The sequence below is a fragment of the Cydia splendana genome, chromosome Z (assembly GCF_910591565.1).
Source record: "Cydia splendana chromosome Z, ilCydSple1.2, whole genome shotgun sequence".
NCBI lineage: Eukaryota > Metazoa > Arthropoda > Insecta > Lepidoptera > Tortricidae > Cydia > Cydia splendana.
Window position 1 is genome coordinate 7,362,733 of NC_085987.1, and position 12,255 is coordinate 7,374,987.

The following is a 12,255-nucleotide window of genomic DNA, read 5'->3' on the forward strand; positions in this document are numbered from 1 at the left end:
ACGGGCACCCTGTATAACTATGAAATATGGCATAGATTAATCTAATTTATTAAAAGCTTTTAAGACTTAAATGCTACAAACCTTATAGACTTACCTTCAAAGCTTAGGAGGCTTTAAAGCTTGAGGCCTAAAAACTCGAGGTTTCTGTGCTCGTAAGCAGCAACGCGAACTTATTAAGTTGAGGCTTATATGGTCGAGGCTTTAAGGTTCGAGGCTTCTAGACTCAGAAGTCGCGACTCGATTCTTGTAGTTTACACCTCGAAGCTTCAATTCGCAACACTAACGAGAGGGCGTTGAGGAATGTTACACTCAAAGTGTCTTAGAGCAGGTTTTTTTAATTGAATTTAATTGTGTTATAACCTGTGTGTGTGTTTATACCTATAGAAATTGAAAGAAAAAACCTCAGTGTATATTTAATGGCAATTTATTCTAAGTAGGTATATTTATTAGAGCCTGTGCGGAAAGAGAATAGTCGTGGAATGTAAGGGAGCCCATAGGTACATTTCACAACTCTTCTCTTTCCGCACTCTATACGAAATTATGTTATTTTATGAATATAAATATATATCAAAGTTTTATTCACATCTTAATTGGATTCTATTCTATTGATAAGCGAATAAGAGAACTTTGATCCACTCCACTCAGCTACTTCTGCTGCTGACTGTACTTTATTGTATTGATTTTTAAATAAAATATAAGGAAGTTCGCTAAGAATGAAGCATTAAAAGTACGACGCTAAATAAAAAGAGAAATCGAGCCGGCTTACCTTATTCGGTTTCGATATAATGTGAGTTGTGTTTCCGCCAATTAAGCTTGTTTATGTAACTCGAACCAGACGAGTAAGTGTTTATTTACTTGTTTACTTGTATAATCGAACGAGCGAGCGAAGCGAACGAAGTTCTTATCGAACGAGCGAGCGAAGCGAACGAAGTTCTTATCGAACGAGCGAGCGAAGCGAACGAAGTTCTTATCGAACGAGCGAGCGAAGCGAACGAAGTTCTTACATTCGACTTGGGACTCGCGGCTGGCTAGGGGCACGTCCCGACATTTCAATGTTAATAGCTGAACTATCAGAGGATAGTTTGATACTCAAGAACTTAAGTAAATTTGTTCTAATTTAAATGAAATTGGGTAAACGTGTAGTGTATTTACGTGTATTTTAGTCATTAAATTATGAGCAGGCTCGATCAAGGGGTTATTGAGCTAGAAGAGCTTAGAAGGCTAAAAAGCGATTTGTGAGGGGTCTTGCTATTCTGGTCATCTTTTTGCAAGAAAGTATGGTCGAGTTTGGTATCAAATGAAAGTGCTCGGCTTGCACTTTTATAATATCGTTTTTAAATTTACCATTTTGAAATAATTAGCAAGATAAAAAATAAACATAAAATAGGTATTTGACATTTGACAGTAAATATTTCGGCTTACCACAGATACAGTATCAGTTAAGGGCTCCACAGACCCTGTAATATATCCACGCGATTTTTGATCCATTGCCGCCTATAGTGGGACATAAAATAGTAGAAATTAAATAAAATGGAACTCTAAAATTTCCATACTATAGTCGGTCAAACAAGTTTAATTGTCAGTAGAAAAAGGCGCGATATTCAAATTTTCTATGGGACGATAACCCTTCGCGCCTACATTTTTTAGCCGCTTTTTTCTACTGACGGAAATGGCTTGACAGACTATAAATTATTGCCATGTGTAAGCATTTTAGGTCAACAATGTGACAGCTACGTAGAAAGTGGCGCCCTCATTTATTAACCGACTTCCAAATCTCAAAAGGAGGAGATTCGATTGTGATTTTTAGGGTTCCGTACCCAAAGGGTAAACCGGGGGTCCCAAGTTACTAAGACTCCGCTGTCCGTCCGTCCGTCCGTCCGTCCGTCTGACACCAGGCTGTATCTCACGAACGGTGATAAATGAAATGATAATTTTGGTGCCGCTATAACAACAAATACTAAAAACAGAATAAAATAAAGATTTAAGTGGGGCTCCCATACAACAAACGTGTACTACTTACTATTTGTGTATAGAACCCTAATATGCATTAGGTAAGATTGCGAAAACAATTACTATTATACTGATGTTATTCAAAACTTGTTGTTCTAAAACCATTATTATCTAGCATGTAGCTTAGTAACGCGAATAATGTGAATGCTTATTCAGAAATTTAGCACAATAATAGCTGTGGCAGCAGCTTATATTCAGCACAGCCGGACGCCATTACGGTTGCTCATATTCTAACCTCTACAATTATATAGGAATTGAAAATGAACTAAAAATCCCATTTTTATTCATTTATAAAACTAGTTTTACCGTAGCATAACTTGTTAAAGTACATTTTCTATCACTAAAACATCTAAACACCGCAAAAAAATTACAAATTTAAAAGTGGAGTAGTAAATTTTCTATATTTACTTTTTAAACAGTGCATTATTTACGCGGCGCTTTAAAATTTTAATTAAAATGTATATATATATATTAACAGTAAAGTCGCATGCGCAATGAAATTGAAGTTATACGAGTAAGTAGGTGCAACAAAGTCAATCGCTCTATATAATTTTTGGCAAACCGCGAGTTCTCAGTTCGGGGCGAACTACTAGTTTTAAACTAATATACAGGATGATTCATGAGACGTGAGCAGGACTAATCCTGCACACTCAGTAACTGATAATTAATCGATCACCGTCGTATTTAGGTGAAACAACCACACTTTTCCCAATTTTTTAACTTTTTGGTGAGGGCAAATTTAATTCTCTACAATCATGTTCACCCTACAAGACCAACCTAAACATAAAACCTCTTTGACCGTAATGACAGCATTTTGATTACGAAATAAACTGTCAAACTTGAGTGAGATACGAGTTTTCAAAAGTAACCAGACCCATCTTTTTTTGCTATGGGTTACAGTGCTGAGTAAAAACGAGACAGATATATATTTATGTGTGTGCCGTCAAAATGGGTGCTATTTCTATTATATCTGTCTCGTTTTTACTCAGCACTGTAACCCATAGCAAAAAAAGATGACAGTATTTCAGTACGTACATAAAGTGTTCCATGAAAATACGTAAATACCTAATGCGGCCGAAAATCCGCCATGTTTAGTTCCCCAAATGTCATTGTCTGTCAGTTCAGCCGGTACTTGTCCTGTCAAAAAGTCGTGGTGAAAATTAAAATTATTAATTATCTTTCAATATTTTGCTTGTGATTGAAAATAATTGAAGCCAAATGTGAATAATTACGTCGCGAATATGCCAGTGTATAGTGTATTAGGGTGCGGCATAAGAAAACCACCAAATCAGCCATCTTTAACCTTACACAGGTACGCTATCATTTACATGAAAAATATTGGTTATTGTTAATGTTCCTGGGAAATGTAAGGATGTTTCACATTATAAATAGCAAGGTTCTTCTGTGCAGTTATAGATCATGAAGTGATTGGATTTATTTAACTATATTTTTACGCTTAAATAATGTAAACATTTCAGCTAGGGTTGTACTTTATTTATCGACTTTGATATCGATATATTATGATTGCCTATTTATATTTTCTTATTTTATCATGCTACCCCGCTTCAAACCAACTAAATTATCTTAATTTAATAATTAAATCATTTTTTATAGGTTACCAAGAAATGAACATAAAAAGAAAGTGTCTGGAGATGGAGATCCTGACCGACTCTCGGGAGCACTAGGGTAACTAGGGGCCGTGGGGTCGTTACTCCACAAGCTGCCCTGCGGGCTTTTTTATATCATTATTATATTTTTTGTATATAATTCGACATTAAGAGACCATATACTTACATATAGTTGTAATTTATAAAATGGTTAATGTATTGTTATTATTTTTGCTTGTATGTAAATTCAATGTTGACGTATAAAAATGCCCTTGTGGCCTATTTGCTGAATAAATGTTGAAGAAGTTGAAGAGCGGAAGTCATTCCTTATTTTTGTAATAAAAAAAATGTTCTGAAGGTGTTTTGTTTTTTTTTTCACCTGTCGCTTAATAAGCTTGAATTTTGTATCGCTCTCACTTATAGATACGGCGCACCAAGGTCGAGGTGCAGTGCGGTAGTGTGTTACAGACTTTAGGGTTAGCAACACAACAAAATTGATTGTAATGGAGAGGTAAAGTCCAAGAAAAACACGTACACTTATTCTGACATCCAAAACAGATGGCGCTGTACTGCGCCATGTGTTTTGCGGTCACTAAGTTGTCAAACGTCAACTTTTGAAAATCAGAGTTACCGCAAAAATCGCAATATGTATTGCGTAGTACAGCGTCATCTCGTTTACCTGTCAAATTTGAAGCACGAAATTGTCCTAGACTCCACACATCTTACTCAATCAAAGTATCTTTTCACATAACAATATACTAATAAAGAATTTTTATTTATTTACTTACTTCCTATTAAAACATAAACTCCACAAATAATACATACTTAGTATTTTAAATAAAATGAGCCGAGAACGTTAAAAAGTTATCGATGTATCGATAAAACCTAGTAACAGTAAAAATCTTCTGGGCAGCACTAAAACCGCCATGTTTAGTTCTAAGATGACGTCACAGTGGCACGCATTATTCGTTGACGTTTCACTTCCATAGGTTTCATATTTCAGTGCCAGACCGTGATGACAGTGATGACATTCAATTAGACACAGAATATCAGTAGTTTAGCATTCTAATTTTAGGGTGACCATGCATGTCGTTCATAAATTAATAACTTTTTTTTCAACACGATTAGAAAATTAACGTTAACCTCACTAATACTGATACGAAACAGTTGATTATAATTTACGAAATGCGCAGTGTTAGTCCTGCTCACGTCTCCCGAATCACCCTACCTACTTTTCAGGATTTCGTAACCCAAAGACTAAAAACGGGACCCTATTACTAAGACTCCACTGTCCGTCTGTCTGTCACCAGGCTGTATCTTATGAACCGAGCGGCAACAGAAATTTTCAACTGCCTGGCTATCACGGTTCATGAGATACAGCCTGGTGACAGACAGACAGACGGACAGCGGAATCTTAGTAATAGAGTCCCGTTTTTACCCTTTGGGTACGGAACCCTAAAAAGAACGGAACCCTCGGTGGACGAGTCCGACTAGCACTTGTCCGGTTTTTTTTGTTTAGTTTCCTCTTACGTCATGCAAGTGCAGACATATTCCATCAATCAAGAGGAATCTAAAGATACGTCGTTTGTAGAGATCCTTCTAGTAGGTATACTAGGATAGGCTACAGGTTGTCCGAAATCATCAGTTCTTAAAATCCCTTAGGTACCCATCTTTTTCCTTTAAGCACGGTTGAGTAAAACGTTGATATTGGAGTATAAAGTGGGTTTCGTGATCGTCCAACTATCATATTAAGAAAAAGAGATTGACGAAACACCTCGCTTGTTCAAAGTTTTCTCTATGAGAGTGATTTTTTTCCAAAAAGGTATTGCAGTAGGTACTTTCTTGTGTAAAAATTAATGTTGCCCTTGACCATATTTTCATAGAGTGCGTAGTATATAGATTCAGAGTACCGCTGTACCGTGGTAGCTTAAAGGCGAATTTATAAAGGAAAACACATTTTAAAAGTTGAAATTTGGTATAGAGATAGTCTGGTATAGAGAAACGTTGCTAATAATGCTTTAATCGTTGATCCATTTAAGGTTCAAGCATGGTATAATAATATACTCCGCCTGGTACTCTATTCCGAGATTCGCGTATGACCTAACTGACACGGGCCTACGTCATCATGCGCTGTTTACAGGTTCTCAAACTTTAAAATGTGGGAGAATTTTAACCAACGGTGAAAATTATTTTAACAGCATTAATTTTAAGTTATTCATGTAGAAACATAGTAAAATAAAACAAATCTAATGTATTAAATTAAACTTTATTTATCTATACAAGACAAACGTTTGAAAAACTAATTCACAGTTACACATTAATTACCAAGCTTACGACGTGAAAAGTTTGGAAAACACTGCGACTACTGACACTGAGCGAGAAGGAAATAACAATTAACACGCGTTCGACAAGGATGACGGTCAGGGCATGAAGTTATCTAGATCCGAATTGTCAAATGTGACAGCGCTATCCTGTGTTGCCAGTAATGTAAACAGAATTACCCGAACGTCTGAAATTTCTTTCGTGAATCGGAAGATATTGCTAACGAATAATTAAAAAAGACGTGTTATTGTAAAATTTAAAATACATATAAATGAAAATTATAAAGATATATGTTAACTTATTAACCATAGGTATAATGTACCCATGTAACATGTTATGTTGAAATAAAGTGGCAATGTTATTGTGACGTAGGCCCGTGTCACTCTGGGAAGAGAAGACCATGTTTTATTAGACCATGGGTTCAAGCTAATTTAATTGTCAATACTAACGCGTAACGGAATAAAATTTCCAATGTAAAGTAAGTAATCCCTAAATGGCTTAACAATTATAGCCCGTGACTGTGCTTATTAAATGACATTACTTATTGATTGACGTAATGATATAGGGTAATTCGCCCGTAACTGGCCACTTTTAGTAACTGGCTGCCCTAAACTAAAAATGAATTCTATTCACCAATGAACAGAATTCATTTTAGTACTTATAAGGTGGCCAGTTATTGAAACCTTATAGTTTATACTATAATTATATATGACGTAAAATTTGCTCTATTAAGAACCATTTTTCCTTCTGTACTCATCTGGAATGGAATATAGTAGGAACTTCCTACTAGGATGTGTAAACCAAGCGATACGATACTCATGTATTTTTACTTGTATTAAGCACTGGACTCTTCAGTTTAAATAGCAACCTTCATCTAAATATTTATAAACAAAACAAGACCACTAATACCACTATATGACATCTATCCGCCATTAGCGCCTCGCAGAGTCAAACCCGGTGTCAATCGAACTTTTCCGATTAAATACCCATCGTAATAAAATGAGACGCTCGTTTTCAAAAAGGTAATTGCATTGGAAACTTGCACTCCAAATTCAACTTTATGTTTATATCAATAACGTTCCACGTCCAGAAACTAAAATATGACATATAAGCTTTTTGGGAACGATGAGTCACAAATGGAAAATGGTCGGCACGCCCGGTGAGCGTCGTGTTGGCGACTAGTGTTGTGATGAGTATTGAGGGTCATTTCACGTACTGGAATTTTAGTGGAGTCGAAGGGAACGGCACACTTTATTATTTATTAACTAATAATACAGTAAAATTATACATTTTGCGTTTGCGTCAAATCCGGTAGTTCTGATTTTTTGCAGACTTGTTTATGATGTTGGCCCAATGAATAATCCAAGTTTGTGACCTCGAGCGCCGAACGCAACTTTGTCAAAAATCGTATAATTTTAGATTTGGGCGATTATGACCCTTAAGTACTAGTTTTTGATAGTAACTTCCTAGGGCGTTTTTAAAGTAGACTAAATTAGCTACAATAAGACATGAGAATTGTCTCTGTACATCTAATATTTTCCGAGAAAATGATTCCAAAATGTATAATGTTTTCGAACTTGTATTCGTAGGCTAAGTAAGTGCAGTGAGTATACACTTTTACTTTTGTCTCAGGCGATGCCGGTTGGCACAATTGTTTCTAAGGTCAATCAAAGCTGATTTGGCCCGGTAGCAACAAGATCGTACCCCCCCCCCCCTCAAAACAGGGTTGACAAAGTTGCGTTCGGCGCTCGAAGTCACAAACTTGGATTATTCATTGGGCCAACATCATAAACATGTCTGCAAAAAATCAGAACTACCGGATTTGACGCAAAAGAGCCAGGTTACAAAATTCGACAAAGTTACTGGATTATAAGTTAGAGGGTAGTATTTGATCGAGGCAAAATAATTATTGGGGAATAAATTTTGTAGTAGAGCAACACTATGTGTTGCAGTGCTACATAGGTAAGTCGATAGACCTTATTTTTTCAATGCAGGTACCTCAAGGTTTGTGTAGCGTTTTCTCTCCGTTCTCGAATTTATCAATCACTATGGTGACAAATATAGATAAATATTAGTGACGCCACAGCGCTCATTCAGAACGAAATTATATGTAGGATGTACATATGTAGGTATCAAAAACCATTACTTGTTTTTGCTGTTTCTTTATTGATATAAGTTAATGATAGAATTTGATATTAGAAAGCTGTTGCTCTTCTCGCCGCGTTCATCAGTGGACCTCATACATCCTAATATTATAACTCTGGCTGGTTGTTACCTCTTCACGCTTAAACAGCTAAACCGGTTTAGATGAAATATATGGTATGGAGCTAGTCAGAGGCCCGGGGAAGGACATAGGATAATTTGTTTTATCGATAGGTACATCACAATATCGACTGTTCCAAGGGGTCTATTCAGATTTCGCTCTTCCCTATTCCGACCGGATATGGCGACAGAATTGGGCCTGTCCACTAGCCGCTACTCGTATATTACAGCCGACTTTTTTATCTTGGTATCGGAGGCAAAACTCATAAAGCCCGCTTGATGGTAAACTTACGGTATTCATACACTTGGAATTCCAGACGGACGCTTGCAATTCTGCAGATGAATTTCTGATGGGTTAATAAGCAGATCTTTGTCAACCGTTTATAATCCTGTTAAAGTAGTCTCCTATTATTTATTTATTTTTAAAGAAGGTTTATTGAAGAGTCTAATATAGTTATATTGTAACTATTAGTCTCTTGAGATTAAAAAAACTGGCTGCAAAATTTTATGCCATTTCTACCTGCACAAAATTTTTCATTTTCTATTTTTAAAGGAACAATTTAACTATAGTCTGTCAAGAAATTTCCGTCAGTAGATAAAAGCGGCAAATTCAATAAATGTAGCCGCGAAGGGTAATCGTCCCATAGAAAATTTCAATTTCGCGCCTTTTGCTACTGACAAACTTGTTTGACCGGCTATATGTTTATTTGTAGGTATAGAAAGCTTCGAGTAGGCGAGGATAGTTTGGTGACATTTCAAATTCGTATGAATGGAACGTTCTGTTGATTTTGCTTTCATTGATATGATGATGTTTCCCTTTGACATAAATCTATTTGGTTTGAACTTTTTCATGTTTTTGTTTGTAAAGCACTTGTGTGCTCCGGAATTAATGATAGTTTGGAAACGTTCGTCGAATGACTGAATGTTGTGTGCGTTAGTTTACCTACCCGAGTTCCATGTACGATAATAAAATAACAAACAATTTAAACCGTACTTTTAGTGCCATGTAATTGAGTAACATACCCAGGATATTAGATTTTTGACACTACGTCATGCAAGATAAGGAGGTTCTGAGTACATTTTTTTACTTTGCTTAAAATATAAGAAACCACTCTATTAATAAGGCATCATCTTTAGTCGGTCCCTCAATACTGAGGATCGTGACATCATATCCTTCTGTTGAAGACCAGGTTCCTCCATAGGGTTCTGTTCCCCGCCAAGCGCATGGCCACGTGCAGTTTTAATTGCATAGGTGCCGTAATTTGAGCACACCATCTAGTAGGAGGAGGGCCCTGAGGTCTCGTGCCTTCAACTTTGCCCGTCATTATAACTCTTTCCAGGCTGTCCGGATAGCGACGTGAGAGGTAATAAGGCATATCTAAACATAAAATTATCCGGTTAAATTGAAAATATCGAAGCGAGATAGAACGAGTAAGTATTGCTATCTCTTTCACGTATGACAACGAGTTTAACCGAGAGTCTCCGAAAGCCAAGAGTAACCGGTATTATATCGTTCCCTGCGAACCATAAAATTCCGTTCCCTCTTCTGACCGGTTAGGTGAGAGAAAGTATTTTTTTAGTTCGCGTTCCATCAATTAACCGGTTTTTCAATGAACGAAATAATATAACGGTTTTGGAACGATATTAACAGGTATTTCAATACCGGTTCCGAGCCCTGCTTTTGAATCTAAATTTGAACACGACTCGTTTTTCCGAGACTCAATGCTTAAAAACTTCAGAGTCTTTTAGGTCCGAGTCGAGCCTTTTATAGCGTCTTTTTTAAACGCAACTCAAAAGGACGCGAGCCTCCGAACAAAGACTCCGGTGAGACGGGTCTATAAAAGTTGAAAAGAACTAGAGTTTCGTCTTAATTATAAGAGTCTGCAAAACTGAGTCGAGTCTTAAAGCAGAGGGCTCAAAGGACTTGAGTCTTAACCAACACTAGTGGAAGGTTTCCGAAAGTACTCGAGCTTATGCAGCGAAGGTGTGATTATTTGATCAAGAGCGGGTCGAGGTGGGGCAGCCTTGGCGACGCCCGTGGATGTGATGATGGCGTAAGATATCCTTTGTGTAGGTACGTTGTATCTCATTGGCAGGTCTCAAGGAAACATCTAGGAGGGAAAAATAAATAGAAATATTAGGTATCTATACATATACCTGGAATTTTTTATGAATTAACGTTACATTTACATATTTATTTACGTTGCGTTCATGATTTTCCACATAAATCTGTCTAAATCAAATATGTTCTTTCAAACTACTGTCATTTTACTCTTAATTATGTTAGTAAAGGTTAGGAGAGATAAGTATATAAATAACCCGCATGTTTATATATGATAATTTAAGTTTGATATTTATAGAGCCATAAATAAGACACGAAAGCCTGGTCAAAGGTTCCTGGCTGACCTATGGTGCCCTTGATCTATTATGTGGATAGGTACAGTCGAGGACATAAATATGTATACATTTCTTCACCTTAACCCATTGAAATAAGGTGAAAAAATGTAGGTATACATATTTATGTCCTCGACTGTACACTTCATAACATAAATAAATATTGTAATTGTATGGCTATCACCACGAATTTATTATGGCTCAGTTCTACTTTTGTGCACTATAAAACTCATTGCATGCCCCCGCAGCTTACCTACTACATACTCATATATTTACGGCTGATTACACAAAAACCGTTTATCAAAGTCATCGTCATCCTTAAAATGTACTTGTGTGAAAAGTTTGACAGTTACGTATAACATGGGATGACAGCTGCCGCCGCCATATTTGACGTAGATCAGTTTGTAGATTGTGAGTATTGCAACCCGCTTTTAGTACCTAGTATACATAATGTGTTCATGGATAAGGTCAATGTGGCTAATTTCGTCATAGGGACTATTCCGTCCACTAGCGTTTTTCTCGAACAACGAACAACATTGAAAATTTCGTCGACAAAGCAGCGATTACTTTTAGTTTCAGCAATCAAAATCAAATCGTTTTTCCCCTACGATTGAAAATCAAAGAAATATAAGTGGACGGAATAGTCCCTATGACGGAATTAGCCACATTGACTTTACATCAATTATCATACCTATATGTTGGGCTGGCTTAGATCAAAAATCACAATTTCGATAATCAGAGCCACAAGCATGTGCATCCGCGGCACACGGCACAGATTTAAATCCACAAAAAAATTCCTTAGGCTTTGACGACGGGTCAGCCCTACCGCAGCCCTAGCCCTAACCAACCACTACCAACCAACTCTCTTCATATAAGTATTTTTATTTCCTTGTTTCATTTTAAATAAACTTGTTGTTACATATATGTTGTGACGCCCTAGGGTCCATGTCTGTATTCTGATTAAATATTAATATCTGGGAGACCGAGCTTTGGTCGGTAAACATATAGAAACTCAAAAATGCGCGTTTTCCAAGAGATAAGACCTAGCTAGATCGATTTATCGCCCCTGAAAACCCCATATAGGAAATTACATCGAAATCGTTAGAGCCGTTTCTGAGATCACCGAAATATATATATAAATAAAGAAGAATTGCTCGTTTAAAGGTATTAGATGTTGTCGCGCCCTAGTAAGGGCCATGTCTGTACTGACTAAATATAAGAACATCTTGTAATACCATAGTCGTAACGAAAACCTAAATGGTTATGATTACATTAAAATCACTCGTTTTTCATCTCTCTTATAACCGTTCTTTAATCTCATTTCACATCAATAGGTATACATTTTTTATAATAAACTGATCGGCGATTGGCCCTAATCACATCTGATGGAAAGTGAAAACAGCGCCTAAAGTCCCCTGTATACAATGGGCCAGCGCCGGCCAGTCCAAGGGGCCAGCCATGCGGTAGACTGAGATAGCAATATCACTTGCTCCCTCTAACGCATAAATGCGTCCCCCAGAATGGCCCCCGCTGGCCCATTGTGTACAGGGGCCTTAAGATGAAGCTCGCTGGTTCAGTAATAGACTAGTACATATAATATTCAAATTTAATCTCAATTGAAAATAAGATACCAGACCAAACTGGCATCCTACGTATAGGT